Here is a 17,520-nt window from a genome sequence, read left to right as displayed (position 1 = left end):
CATTTTGCATTGTCATATCCTCATCAAAAACATACCTGGAGTTGTGTTTTATTATGTGTTAGTTATCCTTTGTCGAACTCTTCTTCAATCAAAACACTGACCCATACATACTCTAGCAAATTTCACAAGGAGATTTCAAGTAATGTTTTCACCATGGCAGTCCTTAGGGCTCCTAAAGTAGTTTAACATCCCGAACAAAGCTTATTAAGGAATCTTTCAGAACATATCATGAAGAATAAGAAAAAAAAAGAATTAAAATTGCAGTAAATTGCATTTGATTATTTTTTTCCTGTAAACACACAGCTTATACCTGGGAAACAGCTTTATAGCTTATGCAGTGAAATTGTAAACAATCCTTCCAATAAAGTGCCAATGGCATGAAACCTGAATTGAACTCACATTTTAAAGTAAAATTTAAAGTAAAATCCATCAGAAGGTTGTCCAGAAAAAAAATTGGACACACACAAAAAAACAGCTGTGTGAAAAAGAGCAGTGAATGCTTAGAAAAAAGTGCATTTCAAATACATTTAAACATTAACCTCTCTCAGTCAGTCATAATTAGGCTGCAAGACTGAATTATGAACTGGTAAACGACAAAGCTTTAAATGTTAATTGTTAAAAAGCAATGTTGTCAGCTTTTACGACTAAACATTTGCAAACAACATTGTACTGCAGAATCTGCACAAATAAAAGTCTTTGCACACTGTGATTTTCATCGGATTTAAATATGTAGTTGTCCTTTTAACAGTGCAAAATTCTAAAATGTAATAAAGCGATAAAATGTTAACAAAACAGCTTATGCCTGAACTGACAGGAATTCGACTACCTGTGGGAAATGAGGCAGAACACTATTCACTCATTATTTGAGAAAAACTTTGCATTGCAGTGCAAAAAAAGGTCAACATGTCCAAATGTTCAGGGCTTAACAGTTAGGCTTGCTCTCTTTTTGCTCCCACACTTTGGATGACTTCGTCCGATTAGTTTTATCTTCCGCTTTTTTCTTTTTCTTTCTCGAGCTTACTCCACTGCCGCCTGCCTCACTCATCACGCTGAATGCTGCAGAGAGACGAAGCACGTGACATAAAACGAGGCCAGCTATTGGCTATTCGCTACTTCTCCTGCTGTACTGGCTGAGTAAAACCTCCGGTGGCTCATTACTGCCACACTTTGGTCACCGCAGATTTAAAATATGCACGAAATGAGCCGCTTACGGCAAATAAAAATTATTTAGCAACGAATCGATTACTAAATTAGTTGACAACTATTTTAATAATCGATTTTAATCGATTAAATCGATTAGTTGTTTCAGCTCTAATCTGCTCTGACCGCAGCTGGGAGCGACTGCTGCACGAGGACTCGGCTGCCAGTGAGTGCTTTGGGGCGGGGGTGGGGCCCACGGCAGCACCAGTTGCGAAGAGTAAAAATTATACGTGCTTTCACATCAGAGTCGCCAAAAGTCTCCAATAACACCAGAAAAAGTTGCTAGATTTTTCGCTAGTTGCTTTTTTGAAAATGTGTCACTAGAAGGGTCTGAAAACTCACTAAAAATAGCAACAATGTTGCTAAGTTGGCAACAATGGTCCTGAAAATGTACAGGTGTGAGTTTGGTTAGAGAATACGGTTGTCGAGCCCGTAAATATCCGAACTGTGTGTGAACGTAACCGTATTAAGGACTCAAAAACAGGACTGACAACCGTATTCTGCTGCTGTGTGAACATGGCCTAGGTCAGACCTGTTAAGTTGATCTGCAAAAAGGCATAAACAGGAAGTCATAGGATGGCAGTACATCAGTACAGCGATAGCAGCGGACAAACTGACATCACAAGTGGGAACAGGGAAATGTATGTTGCACACTCACTCCTGTCATGGGTACTAATAGCTTATGTTCAAGAAGGGATAAGATTTAGCGCCATGGACACAGAGTCTCCAAACAAGTCCTTGAGTGCATAATGTGGAGAAAAAGATGAGGCTGACATTCTGAGAATAGGGGGAGGTTTCCTGGTATCAGTCCATAAACAGTGGCATGGTGTCGCCCATGTGAGAGGCTTGTGAGGTTGTGTGCAGAACATCTAAACAAAGATAAGATTTATAAAAACAACACAGATAAAATGAGAGAAAGGGGGAATGAGTATAGAATGAAAGGGGATAAAGAAAGCATGCTTAGATATATGGCCAATAATTAAAGTTTTGCAATACACTGTAAAATCCGTAAAAATATGGCACAATGTTCTGCATTATGAAGGAATTTTCCATATTTTTAATGGTGTTTCAGCTGTATTTTGCATTTTGCTCTTCATTGCGTTGTGTATTATAGGTTAAAGGAAATGTCCTTAAAATTACTGGATGTCCTGGCAGAAAATTATGGTAACTCTTTAGTATAGGGAACAATTATCACTGTGAACAAGCTGCTTATTATCAAGCCTATTAATAATATATCGGCTGTTTATAAAGTGTACTTATAAAGCACATATTCTGCATGACCATATTCTACATCCCTAACACTACACAATACCTAAACTTAACAACTACCTTACTAGCTATTAATAATCAGCAAATTAGGAGTTTATTGAGGCAAAAGTTGTAGGTAATGGTTTGTTAATAGCGAGAATTGGACATTAAAATAAAGCGTGACCAAAATTACTTTTTCCCAGTGTAATTATTATGTACTTGATCATCTTCCATGAAGAGGGAAGTCACAGTTATATTCAAATTTGATTATAATCTATACAGAACCAAAAATGTAGCTATAAATTACTTAAGTCAGAAATGATTAATGTTGGTTTCATGAACAGAAAGTTTAGGAGTACATTTATTGGAGATTACAGGGGTATGATGGAGGTGTGCACAGAGGGGAGAATGTGAGACAGACTTTATCTCCACAACACTGGGACAGGCCACACTGTCTTATCAACGCACAATTTCAAGCTCTCCAAGCATGTTAACACTGTGAGTTCATGCCAGCTGTCAGTGTACAACATGTGACCTACTTACTGTTCTGATTTATAGCACACTAGGTGCCAACTTTCTTCCAAAGAATGAAAAAAGTGCATTCTCATACAGTGGTAACTTTTCCTTTGAACGCTGGACAAATGTTAATAACATTAAAGTGATAATTGCATGTATCATAAACATTTTGTGATATAGTAGTGAGTGTTTGATCTGCAAAGCATCTATAGAGTAATAAAGAGTCTAAGAGTTGTGATGAGTGACTCAGTTAATGATTTTATGTCTATTTTGCTTATTTCAGAAACCTTGCAGTTTTCCACTATCCTAAAATATATTGACACCTCCTCAGATATGTTGTCATATACATCAGTCTTCCCACTGACATAAAGCAGCTTGTGTCAGGTCACCACAAACAAACACACCTACAAACTAGAGCTGGGGAACTATATCGATTTCATTTGTACAATCCCAATATTTAGTCTTTAAATGGTAAAACTTCTACTACTAATAAAATTAATATTTTCACAGATTAGAAGGTTCCCTGTTTCAGAGTTTTGAATCTATTTCCAGCAGTTTAACTTCCCTGCTAATGAATCACTGCATAGCTGTCTCGCTGGTGGCAATAAATCACATTTTAACAAGTGGTGAATTCGAGTTTACAGCCTGTATTGAATTTGATGCATTAAATCACTGTGTACAGCAAAATAACTGCACAAAACAAGCTACTGAGTCCATGTGTAAAAAGGTTAAATGGCAAACAAATTACTCTTATGAGCCAGTTCTTTTTAGTAAAACAAAGTTTTAGGTATTGTGTAGTGTTAGGGATGTAGAATATGGTCATGCAGAATATGTGCTTTATAAGTACAAAAACATAAAACATGACCAGTGTGGCCTGATTCACAACAAAGTTTATTTTTAATGAATCACAAACATGCAGCATGAACAATATGTCCTGATTCATTGACACACTACTCTCACAAAGTATTTTTTTTTTTTTTTTAGTGAATCATAAACATAAAGTGTGGCTCAGTTAATTAACAAACAACTAATGAGACAGTTCTTTTTTGTGAATCAAAAGACATACAGCTTGATGGTTCTTAATGAACATTTTTAAAATACAAGTCAGCACTTTTGAAAATATTTCAATTTTGAAATACTGTATAATGTGTAGCACTATCACACAGAGAATTTATTTTATATGTAAGCATTTTATCTGAAATTTAGCCTAAATAAATCACAATTGAATTGTGAAATCTATATTGATACCCAGCCCTAGTACAAACACAAAGTGGAAGCCAGCACTCATATGATATACCCAACGGCAAAACCACCACCCCAACACAACTCCTCCACCCAGCACTCTAGTCTAGAGAATTCAGTGATGCTGTTGTTTGTTTGATGGCAACTACACTCCTCCTACTGCAAACAACAGGCTTGAAGAAATGACAGACAAAAGAGTAAGATGAGGTGGTTTTCCTGCATTCTTCTGTGACATAAAGCAGCTTTGATGAAGACTGAGTGAATTTAAACTAACTTTAGACTTCACTCAAGCCCACTCCCCAGCGTTTATTAGAAAGGGGTTATTAACAATACCTTCAAGCCACTGACAGACACTGCTGTAAATCTGTAATCAGTTTTTTTTTTTTCAGTGGAATATTTCTAAAGGAAAGGAAAGGAGGTGATGTGTGGCCAAGTATGGTGTCCCATACTTTGAATTTGTGCTCTGCATTTAACCCATCCCAGTGCACAGCAGTGAGTAGTGAAACACACACACACACACACACACACAAACAGAGTTGGGGGTTCGGTGCCTTGCTCAAAGATCTCTCCTCAGTCGTGGTATTGAAGGTGGGTTACAAGTCCGACTCCCCTGAAGGGTCACTGTCCTGCAGAGTTTAGCTCCAACCCTAATTAAACACAACTGAACCAGCTAATCAAGGTCTTACTAGGCATGCTAGAATCTTCCAGGCAGGTGTGTTGAAGCAAGTTGGAGCTACAACTCGGACACCGGCCCTCCAGGACCAAGTTTGGACAACCCTGCTCTAACCATTAGGCCACGACTGCCCCAAATTATTGGGGCAAATTGAATAAATTGAATTATTGCCCCAAACTGAATTAATTGTGTAATTTTTCACGTCTAACTTTTGAGGATAAATGCTTTTACAGTCACTCTGAGCTACTACAGGCCTTATGTGCTTATACCATAACATGTAAGACATTGTGAGTCAGATGTGATTTTGATAACTGTGTCCTCGTGATTCGTATCTTTACTATTACCATAATATCTAATCTTTTAGTAGAATAGGAGACAGACATGCTGCCTCTCTTAGCAAGATGTGACTCATGTGTTAAATGTGAACATCTTTAAGCAGAACCCGCTCAAATGAAGAGGCTAATCTTATTAAGCCTTTACTCAGCTGAGTAATAACAGAGCTACTCTGGGGCCAAGCGTAGTATGGCTTAAGCTTCCTTCAAGAGAACCACACTTCAGGCTGAATTAATTGAGTAATATAATTTTGCACATATAGGTTGAAATTTGAGACTATAATGACAGTTATGACTATGCGCTGTCACACAAAAGATAATGAAAGGGATATAAAGTCCACTTTTCAGGAGATGTAGATCCTTCATTTTTTCCTTAAACCCCATAACATGTCAGTGACATCATTACCAGTTGACTATACACCCAGTTTAATTTTAAAGAACTACGTGATTAGCCTCAAGTAAAATGACTAGCTCTCTGAAATGACGTTAATGTGAAGCTGCAGTCATACACAGACAAACCATTTTATTTGGTTTTTATCCACAGGGTTAAGGGGATTGAGTTAAGGGAAAGACATTAAGATCAAGCTGAAATGCTCTTAACCAGTCAGACCTCTGGATGATACTATGCTCACCATCACACCTGTGTGTAGATACACTCAGGCTGTATTTGCCAAGAATATTTCATTGATTACTTCAAATTAATGGAGATGGTGGAATATCTAAATTTTCCTCAAAATCCTTAATATGTTAAATTCATACCATGATTGAAATAAAAGCAGAATAAAGAAAAGTAGAAGTCATGTAATGTGTCCTACACAACTCATCCCCAAACAGCCTAACATCTTAATCAGAATATCTATATTGGGCAACTAGATTAAAGGGTTAGTTCACCCAAATTCTGTCATTAATTACTCACCCTCATGTTGTTCCAAACATGTAAGACCTTTGTTCATGTTCGGTACACGAATTAAGATATTTTTGATGGAATCTGAGAGCTCTCTGACCCTCCAAAGACAGCAATAATATTACCACGATCAACGCACAGAAAAGTATATAAGGACATCGGTAAAATAGTCCATATGACATCAGGGGTTCAACCATAATTTTACAAAGCTACGAGAATACTTTTTGTGTGCAAAGAAAACAATAATAACATAATTTATCAGCAATAAATTTATATGTTCCTCCCTTTTCACTAGTGTTTAAAGAGATAGTTCACCCAAAAATGAAAATTGTCATAATTTATTCAAGTTTTTCCAAATTCAGTCCTTGATTAAAATTTCTCATGAGCTTAATTGATTTGGTCTAAAGAGAGAAGAATAAATGACTATGTTTGTTTGAATACTACACATAAAATAGCTACCAAAATAAATGTTGGTAACTGCAGTTTGACTAAAATAATGACTAAAAGTAATGACTAAAAGTAATGACTAAAAGTTGACAAAAATTTTATGACTTTTTGTCGACTAAAATTAGACTAGAACTATGAAAGACTAAAATGACTAAAATGTGACTAAGACTATTAAGCATTTTCATTTCAAGATAAAAACTAAGACTAAATCAAAAATGCCTGTCAAAATTAACACTGGTGACAGTGGTGGTTCAGCTATAATTTTATGAAGCTAGGAGAATACTTTTTGTGCACAAACAAAACAAAACAACTGTCCGCCACCATTCACGAAAGTACCACGCATGTACTGCGCCTTGTTTACAAGCAGAGGAATGCACACGCATGCGTCATGGTACTTTCGTGAATGGCAGCAGAAGATTGTTGAATAAAGTTGGTATTTTTGTTTTCTTTGTGCACAAAAAGTATTCTCCTAGCTTCATAAAATTACGGTTGAACTATTGCTGTAACATGCACTTTTAACAATGTCCTTACTACCTTTCTGGGCCTTCAGCATGTCAGTTGCATTGCTGTCTATGCAGGGACATAAAGCTCTCGGATATCAAAAATATCTTAATTTGTGTTCCAAAGATGAACGAAGGTCTTACAGGTTTGGGAGTGGGATGACATGAGAGTGAGTAATTCATGTCAGAATTTTCTATCCCTTTAACTGTCAAAGCATGGGCTATACTGGACTGAAACAGTTCAATCCGAAACTGTCAACCAGCTTTGAATATTATGCAAATCTTGTCAGTGAGGTTTTGTTTGACACATTATTTTTTTAAGGTGTATTTTGGTGTACATGAAATATGAACACACATAACATAATTATGGGGCACACCTACTGGAATGCATCTAGTTGCATTAAGTAAATGGAAAACCAGTATTATGTGGCATTCAAAAAATGTCGCAGGGTACAGGAGGATAGGCAGATTAGATCAACAAGTTAATTTAATATTTAACATGCCAAAATAAATATCTCTGAAGCACCATAGGCCAAATTATAACCTGGCTGTCTACCGCCGGGGGAATGAGGAAGTTACACAGCACTGTTGTTATTCTGCTGGGAGCTGAACCTAAAAACAAACCTCTTAGTCTTAAAGGACATTCTGCTGCTGTGATTTTTTTTCATATTCTTACATTTTTCTCTGTCACTCCTCATTTCCCTCTCTCTCTGTTTTGGGTTTTCAGAAAGAACAGGAAGGGATGTTGTTGAAATAATTGGAAAATATAACGGGCTTAGAATATATTACCATAGACTGTTTAAAACTGAGATAAGATGAGAGAATAATAAAATTAGGCCCAGAAATAGAAAAAATGTTACCAAAAGATGAACTGCTATGGACACAATCACAATCAATCATACAATCAAAGAAAAAATATGGACACAAACACATGCACACACAACAAATTGACTGTCTGGCACCCTGCTGAACACTTAAAACAGCATCTCTGAAAAGCACTGGAAAAATCTATATTGGTGTTATTTCTGTGCCTGTCACATTAGATTGTTATTGGCCAACAGTAACGAATCACATGTAATCACAACATAGCAAAACTGCATACAGTTTTCATCCAGCTTTTATTATTTTATAATAAGATGTTTACTGTGAAAATAAAACACTATGATCAGTTGTTAGCTCTAAAACATCAGTATCACTGTCATTGACATATGCAAATGTACTGATCACATAATGATTGGGAGGGACTGTGGAAGAGTGGTACTGCAAGATGCCAGTACACACCCTGTCATGTGAATTTGAACAGACTCAACAATAAACCCTGCTCTTCTGACAAGACATATTGGGGTAACAAAAGTTTACTTTCCAGGCCTCAGTAAAGGACAGAGAATTTGTACCGGCATTAAATTATGTGTACTGTGTAAATAGATTCTTGCAAATAATACTAAATGTATATAACAAAAAATGTGCTATATATCGAACTACAGCTCTGTCTATTAAATGCCACTCCATTTGAAAGCAGGTGATGGCGATTTAGCGGTAATCAGGGAACCGGCTTTACTGACGAAATGTGCGTGACAATCGGATGCGATATATTGCCCAGCCCTATTGTAAACATAAAGAAGTTGTCCCAGCTAGTAGGTTTTATCGCATGTGAGGATCCAGCAGGTGGGGGATCATTTATAGCCTTTTCTCACAGCAGCTAGAATAATTAAATGTACCATTTCGATGGCGGATTGTAATCCAGAAAGGATTATGTGTTTATGAAACACATGTGAATGAAATTAAATTATATTCCAGTTTTAAATGTGCTTCTGATTACATTTTGGGTTAAAATAATTTTTTTATATGAAATTCGAATGGTATGACAATTAGAGATTAGACTGTGCAGAAATTGAAATTTACATGCTAATACACACTATAGGCAATGCTGATGTTGTTAACATTAATAATTTGAGAATAAAGTATAACAATAAAAATAATTTGCTTGGTTTGATGTGATATGAGCTAACAGCAGTTGGTGAGAACAAACGTGGCAGACTTACTTCTTATTTGGGTCATATATATTTCAAGACGTAGGCTAGAATCTGTGTATGTGAAGTACAGTAAATATCCACACCGGTGCAGTGACTGACGGCGCACAACACACGCAAGGAAGATAATTCAACAGCTACAATTGCAGGTTTTTAAACAGAGACGGCGTCAAAGAGGCAAAATTTACAAACTGCAACTTTAAGGTTTGGGTTTAAAAATTGACTAATGTAATCAAATGACAGAAAAGGCTTTCTCAATTAAGTACTTTTTTTTTATTATTATTTACATTTAACCCGGAATTGACAAAACCTGTAGAATCTGTATTTTTCAAGGTCTAAATTAAATTATATTATTCCCACCTTGGAAATATAATTAGGAGTGCAATTTCTGTGCCACTTGAAAGATTGAATTGCAAAAATAATGATTGTTTAACTGTAAACAGGTTTCCTGAACACTCCCCAATTACAATTATAGTAATGAAGTACAATTATTTGAGTACCGTCCAGCCAAGTACCTGCATATACAGTATACAGCAGCACTTTTTGGTACACTAGAGTCAAGTCAGACTTGAAAATATCTATTGTTTTATCATTTAAATCAGACTCCTTTTTATGAAATGCAGTCTTAAAATGTTTGTTCAATTTTGTACTTATGCCACTAGGTTTGCTGTTGTTATATCATGCAACGACATCATACATTTGCACGTCTAGTATACAGAAAAGCTCATATGAAAGCAATCTGTTATGTCTTGGATGACAATACAGTGAACTGCATTGTGTGCCACTGTACAAGGGAGTCTTCTTGTCTATTGTGCTTCATTATGGGAGGAATTACAGCAGCAGCAGTCAGTTTCGAGTTGTGGGTGTTCTGCACAAAATGCCACACCAGCCACTCCCAGCGGTACAGGGTTTTCCTGATTACTCACATTGTGTGTTTGCAGACTACTACTGTATATGCTTTTTATGGGATCACAAATCATGTTGGGTGTGCTATTTTGGAATGTGGTTTTCAGGCTTTGCCAGGTCAACGGGTCAGGTTGCATTTGCATCTACTGTCTACTGTACAAAATGCAAAAGATTTGCAAGTCATTTTAGTTCTATATACTACTCTGTGTGCATGTGTGTCTTCCTGCAATCTGTAAATCAGAAATTGCATAGTGACCTCATTACCAAATGAGGTATTTCCGCTGTAAAATAAAGAATGTCAAACAAGATGGAGATGTCATGATAACTAGGTTTTACTCTGATTAACTCTCTCTCACACACACAAACATACAGGCAGATACAGAGAATACAGTAAAATATACACAAGGCGTAGCATAGGTCTGCTGAAAGGGCCTTTTTAATTCTCATTTAATGAATCCCACACCTACTCAAGCAAGCCTTATGAAAAGATTTTTAAGTGAGTCACAGTGTTTTGAACTGCTGTAACTTTTAGGCTCAGGAACTTATGGGAGATATGTGAACTTTAGTCAAGGAAACATAATTTGCTGAAGCCACAGAGTCATGATCCAAAAGCAACTGTTACATGACTTAATAATTATGCTGCACTGACTGGACCGGGCTGGTGCCCTACAGACTCTACAGAGGCCTCTTAATTTGAACGGAAATGTTTAATCTATTTAAAACTGCCTGTTTGTTCCTTAACATTCAAGCAGTGACATACACACACACACACACACACACAATTATCATACGCAATAGCCCACATTAAATATAGGTGCATCAATGTCGGCACCTATAGCCTTGTGGTTAGTGCGCTGACATATATTGCAACTGTGCTCGTGGTGACCCGAGTCTGATTCCCATCTCGAGGTCCTTTGCCGACCCCCCTCCACTCCAAACACTGCTACAATGTATTTTTCAAAGATAAAATATTATGCACTATAATCTACCAGATACTCCATATGCCAGGATCTGCCACTGCAGATATACTGTATGTTACTTTTATTTTCATTGTTAGTTTTAAACTACTCTTCTCTCATATGTCCACAGTGATATGGAAAAAGCATGATACATAATTAACATCTGTTAACTGTTTTATCAGAGCAAACAAAGCTGCAGTACATTAACCGTACCCTGAGAAAAAATTTAACATTTGCATACAACAAAATTTTACTTGGAAAAAAAAAAAACCCTACCCCACAGACAATAAACCTTATAGTATTAATAATGAGATAATTACCAAAAGTTATTATTTTAGATTGTCTGTGATTGTATGGGAGAAAAAACTTCAAAACAATATCATCAGATGAAAAACTTCATCTAACTTTAGGAGTCAATGACTTCTGTAGTGGCAAGCAGTCTCAGGTGACTGAGTTCATGCTCCCCAAAAGTGTGTCAATAGTTGTGCAATGTGCAACCCTATCTGTAGTCTCCACTGACCTCGAAGCAAACACACATGAACAGACTGACGGAGAGTAGTAGAGGGAACCTGGACTAGGACAGGGAGGTGACAATGTGAGGAAAGGTGGGGGGGGGTGTACTTTATCACTGGACAATTTCAGCATAACACTTGACTGTCCTCGTGTATCTCAGCACTGTCACTCATGTACAGCCTGTGTCTGTGTGCATGAAACGTTCATACCACTAAAGCTTTTACAAACAAAACAATGAGGTACAATTTATCATTTTGTAATAATTTTTAAATTACAAATACACTTTTACTATTATAAATTATTAATTTAATTATTAATTTATTGACTTCTTCATTTATTAACTGGCAAGTGTGAATATCTTATTAGCAATACATCCATGTAGGCTTCTGTATCACTCTATTTGCTCAGACAGGGACAAGTGTGAGAAAGAGTGAAACCATAAGAAAAAAAAAGGTTAGAAAAGGGTTGAGGAGGGGTATATGACTTTTAGCAAAGTTTCTCAATAACTAGTCTCAGCTTCAGGCGGCATGCTGCACAGTCTATTCACTGAGAGTCTGATGCATATAACTCACAAAAATTGCAAGCACTGCCTAAAATCACCTGTTCCAAATGGCTGGCGCTCTCCCTGATTTTTATCATTTAAGTTTTACTTGAGGCACTTAATAATAAGTAAACCTGATGCATGACCAGAATTGGATATTATACTTGTTTTTCTGATATTTGTAAAGTGAAAGAATCAGTACTGATGAAAGAAAAAAAAACATTTTTATTTTAATTCTAAACCCTTCTGCTATTTTCAGAGTGTATTTCTGTACAATCTGCTGTACCACTATTAAATTCATTATTTTGACAATGTATTTCAGTGCTCTTGTTGATCAAACAGTAGAGCATGGTGCATGGGTTTGATTCCAAGGGATTCAGGAATTAATGAAATATATGAATGCAATGTAGGTTGCTTTGTATAAAAGTATCTGCCAAATACATAAACAGACATCCCTACACATAGAAACAAACACTGTGGCTGGTCACTGTACATATCAGATGGTCTCTTTCTAACTAAGTGGATAGTTCTTCTCCAGATTATGTACAATAAGGACCAGATTTGTAAAGTGTTGCTATGTAAGACTATTCAAAAAGTTCACTTACTCGCTGCATTAATGCCAAGTTCTGTAATGAAACTCTAGATGGCTCAGGATGATGGGTCATTAACGCAAAGTGATGATATTCACAGTGTTAAATACTTGGCACAAGCTGATTGGTTCATGTTGCCTACACAGCCAATCAGCTTACTGCTTTACATTTAAATGGCTGGTTAGCATTGCACTCCACAGCATGCTTTCAGAGTTCTTCTGAAACCCTCCACCTTCCCCAGCTCCACCTCTATAGATCTGCTATGGGTTATTTTATATGCTATTTGTGCAGCAGCAGTATGTCTTAATTGCTCACAGCACTGTATCACTGTATGCATTGGCAATAGCAAGTTCCTGTACTTGCTTGCAGCAGCAGTAATCTACAACTACAGCAATGTGTAGTCATCATAACCAACAGCAGCAGCAGCATATCAGACCTAGTCCGCCAAGACCAAATACAGTAACTTTGTCATATCCATTACCATGCTAAAATGTTCAGAGAGTTGCCACAATAGAACTAGTTTACAGCGTGTTTTTCTAAAATTCATCCTTTTCCTCTTTTTGTATGCAGCAGCGCCTTCTTCAGCTGAGATCCTTTTCCCCACAACCCCTTGTGAGTCTTCCCAAGGATCTACTCTCTTCTTTCTCCTCCCTTTCCCTCTCCCACTCTTTTCTCTTGCTATCAGCCTGCTGTCCTGGCCTCAACTTTCTTTGCACACAGACTCTCCTCTTTCAAAAACAACTGCGAGAGCAGCCAAAAACACTGAGGGAGATAGAACACTGTACAATGACTGTCTCTCTAAACTGCATTGCTCCAGCACAGACCAACATCATGTGCTTTGAGGAAAAGATGCATGTTTGTTTTTCCCCATGTTTGTATATGCGTGTATGCAGAGGTCAGCTGCTGACAGGCGCCAAGAATGAACAGTACTTGTCTACATGTGATGTCATGCATGCATTTAGAATACAGAATTCTTCCCATGTGTTCTGTGTGCATGCTTCACTCATCCTGTCATGTGTTGTGACACGTCCCCCTATCTGCACACTGGAATTTTGACCTCTCTATGTATTCCTACTGGAATCTGGATGGCGCTTTGCCCTGGTAGAGAAAGTGGAATGCGGAACGCCCCCTCCCCCTTGTATCAGGCCATAGGGAGCCCAAGACCAAGTTAAAGATGTTGCTCAATACACTGCCCCGGGTCTTATATAGCTCCCAGCTGTGTGGAGCTGGCCAGATCCTTGGTGCTCGAGAGGGCTGGAATGTTTGGAGTGCAAGCATGCTGGAAAGCTCAAGTCACCAACAACAATCTCTTGGAGATGGAGTAGAGAGAGAAAGAGTGATAGAGAAAGAAAGAAAAGAAAGACAGGGCGGTAACATATTCCACAGTCTGCCTCACCCAAAAATCAGCGGTTTTAGTTCCATGACAGATAACAAATGGATGTAAAAACATGCAATTGTGTTCCTTAACTGTCTTTAACTGCCAGTAATAATGTATTTACGGTTCTCCTTGTTTGTCAGGTTTGCATTGTCCAAATAACACAATCAGCCTTAACCTATAGATACAAATCTGAGTTTATACATTTGACACAGCAAATTCCATAAACTCATAGATATGCATCATAGCATAAAAAGTCACGGACTAATCCACAAATCAAAGTGAAATAACACAGAATTTTCTTTTGTAACTGGTATTATTACTGAACTGCAAATATAGTTGGTGGGCGTTTCTCACAATAATTATGTATATTAGCAATTATCGTGCATTTATTCTTGCTACTCTGATTCATTATTAATACAATAGAGCAGTGAGGGTGCGGTGTGGATTATGACCAGACAGTCACTGTTTACTCAGCTGAGCAAATTCTTCAAAATGTACGTGGAGAAATGTGGAGCCAATATGAATTCACTACAAAGTGCTATGCACATCAACTATGAAGGGAAGGACTGAGATTACTGTAACTGTAAACGTGCATTACGTGTTGCTGAAGCACAGGAGTTAGCGCTGGCAGGAACTTTCAGCAGGACTCTTATCTAACCCATGGACTCAATGTAATAACTAATTGTTATTTTGCAATTTGATTAAAATCTTTAACTACAATATAACGTTTAACAGATTGTTGGAAAGAAAAAAATAGATATAGCTGGGCTGTCATAATGTCATGACCCGCTGAACCACTTGAGGATCTTAGGGATGCCTGGTTAAACATCCTGGGTGTAGTGGAATCCTGAACCCATATGATTTACACCAGACACACACACACACACACACACAGATTTGTTGTGTGTGTGATTACAAAACAAACACTGGCTGTATCTCAAAACCTACTGAGCAGCCTACTTCATGGGCATCATGTGCGCCTGCAATAATTTTGACAAGAATCCGCCTATTGAATGTTATCTAAGTATAGGCATAAACCTTCATCGTTATGTTTGGAAGATTTTAATTCTGCTCATTAACTTAATTTCTGTTCAATTTCTTTTGTGTTTTTGGAATTTCTCATATTTTTTATTTTTATTTATGTATTTATTTATTTTTTCAGTGAAGAACCACTGAGAGTGGTTGAAAAAGTGCAATGAACAGTAGGTTATCACTGCAGTCACAGGATGTCACTTTGGCACCACTTTGATTTCACTTAAATTTAAAGGCAACAATTAAACTGAATTTTAGTACTATTTTAGTAGCAATGTTTCACAGCGAACTAAAGTGAGATTTAGCATTGTCAACTTCATATTGACATCTCGAAAATAAGGAATTGCGATTTAAAAACTGAGAAAAGCTCATCAAATCACACTCAGTATAGACAACAGAACATTAAATATTATATCAAACTTAAAGTTTTTGTTAAAAATACTTACCTTGTGATTTCGCCTCGTGAATCTTTCGGGTTACGAGCGTCAGTTAAAGTGATCACTGCCTTCTACTTACAAAAGCATACCGTTTTGTGTCCTTCCATAAAGATAAAAGAAAAGGGAGTTAGTCATCGAGCTGGGACAGCCCAAAATTCTTGGGAGGGACAGTAGCCTAGATACAGACCAACAGTTCTGAGATCGACGAGCCTCGGATCGGAGTCTCTTCCAAACAGACCAGACGAAGTGTGCTGGCGTGGTGCTGATGCGAGTTTTCTGTCTCGCCCTTTTGAGTTTGTCACGCCTTTGAAAAGAGACGGGCACAATTATCTCTCTACTTTGCCACAACTCTGAAGGAATGCAGTTTGGAAAATCCAGATAGCGACATTACCACAAACCCCAAAAATGACTAAACAAACCGGTCTCTCAACTGGTCTGGGGGTCAAATGAATCGCACGAATAAAAAAGTCGCTGTGAATCATGTGAGACCCTCAGCGTAATAACAGGGAATGTAACTTTTTATTATTCAGTCCGCGCAAACGTGTCCAAGTTGTCTACGGGCGGTCAAAAAACTACATGCCTGTTATTCCTTTGTCTCCCCTAACCCATCCTCCCACCCTGTAACATGTGAACGGCCCCTGTCTGTCTGTCACAGTGGCGTGCTCACCAAATCCCGACCAGTCGCCTTTTGCCCCTAATGCCCGACTCCGTGTCGCTCTGGCCGCTGTCATTTGCTGTCCACTTGCTGTCCTGTCAAGTCCACTGACGAACGCCAGCGCCTATTAACAGCGTGATGACACTGACACTGACACTACAGCGCCACTCCCATCCATTCATAAAGTGGAGCGCGAGCGTTTCTGCCTACAGATCGGGCTGGAGCGCGTGTTCGCTTGCCGCTCAAAGGCTGAAATTGTGCAAATCATGTGTGTGCAAACGATTGTGTTTGCTAACACGGCCATTTCTGTGTTCTAAACATGGCTAGATATTAATGTTAAATTTAGCTACAGTGCCGCCCACTGATATTGGCACCCTTGGTCAATTTGAGAAAAGGCGGCTGTGAAAATAAATCTGTATCATTTAACTTTTTGATCTTTCATTAAAAAGAAAATCACAAAACTCTGAACTTTGATTGAAGTAAAACAATTGAAAGTGGGGGGAAACTCACATTATGAAATAAATGTTTTTTCTCCAATGCATGTTGGCTCCCATTATAGGCACCCCTAGAAATTCTTAAGAGTAAAATATCTCTGAAGTACATTCCTATTCACATTTAATTTTTTAGCACACCAGTGTGATTATGAACATGAAATTGTCCAGCCATGACTTACTGTTCCACAGGATTATAAATATGGGGGAACACAAAGGCCAAATTCCCTTAATCATCCATCACAAAGAGTAAAACCAAAGAATATAGTTCTGATGTGTGGAACAAGATTGTTGAGCTTCACAAAATAGAAAGTGGCTGTAAGAAAATAGCTAAAGCATTGAAAATGCCCATTTCCACCATCAGGGCAATAATAAAGAAGTTCCAATCAACTAAAGATGTTATGAAAATGCATGGAAGAGGACATGTGTCTGTATCGTCGTAATGCATGCTGAGGAGGAGAGTTTGAGTGGCCAAAGACTTGGCGCTCGTGGGGTGAAGTGCCGTGGCGAAAATCCCTCTCCCGGGGTACCGTCGGATTCTGTGAACAAGAACAAGCATTAACTTCGCCTGGAGCTTCGTTGCAAGTCAACTCGGTTGCCTCTTCTCCTGGCTTTTATGGGCAGTGGGAACAAGCTCCAGGTGCGCCACTTATCGCGCACAGGTGTTGTGACTGTGATCAGTGTGGGAGCGACGTTTCCAGGGCGACGTTGATCAGGAACCGGGATACTCGCCACATTCCCCCCCCATAGGTGTCGCCCTGGTCCTGTGGGGCAACACAAAACTTGTTGTGAGGGTATTACGGGAGGGGAATTTGATGTTACCTGCCAGACCTGCCCAACCGGACCAGCCCCGGGAGAATCCATCCGCATTCTCGTGGTCGGCCTCGGCCTGATGTTGTACCTGGAAGCAGAAGTCCTGAGTGCTA

At 38.2% G+C, this 17,520-nt stretch overlaps 1 protein-coding gene across 2 annotated transcripts in view; it reads right to left on the bottom strand.

The window, feature by feature from the left end:
- LOC109063418 (rho-related BTB domain-containing protein 2-like) overlaps positions 1-16,267 on the bottom strand; it is a 49,900-nt gene extending 33,633 nt beyond the window's left edge. Inside the window, exons 1-3 of one of the 2 annotated variants that reach the window (XM_042724552.1) lie at positions 16,116-16,267; positions 15,636-15,752; positions 15,458-15,548 (exon numbers count right to left, since the gene is read on the bottom strand). The gene's annotated coding sequence lies outside the window, so the exon portion shown is untranslated. Of the gene's footprint in view, positions 1-15,457; positions 15,549-15,635; positions 16,032-16,115 lie in introns of those variants that run through there. The other variant, XM_042724553.1, reaches the window with a different exon arrangement.
- Between the last annotated feature and the right edge of the window lie 1,253 nt (positions 16,268-17,520).

The sequence above is a fragment of the Cyprinus carpio genome, chromosome B5, assembly GCF_018340385.1.
Source record: "Cyprinus carpio isolate SPL01 chromosome B5, ASM1834038v1, whole genome shotgun sequence".
Lineage (NCBI taxonomy): Eukaryota > Metazoa > Chordata > Actinopteri > Cypriniformes > Cyprinidae > Cyprinus > Cyprinus carpio.
The sequence above is the reverse complement of the archived record's forward strand: the minus strand, read 5'-3'. Positions and strand labels throughout refer to the sequence as shown.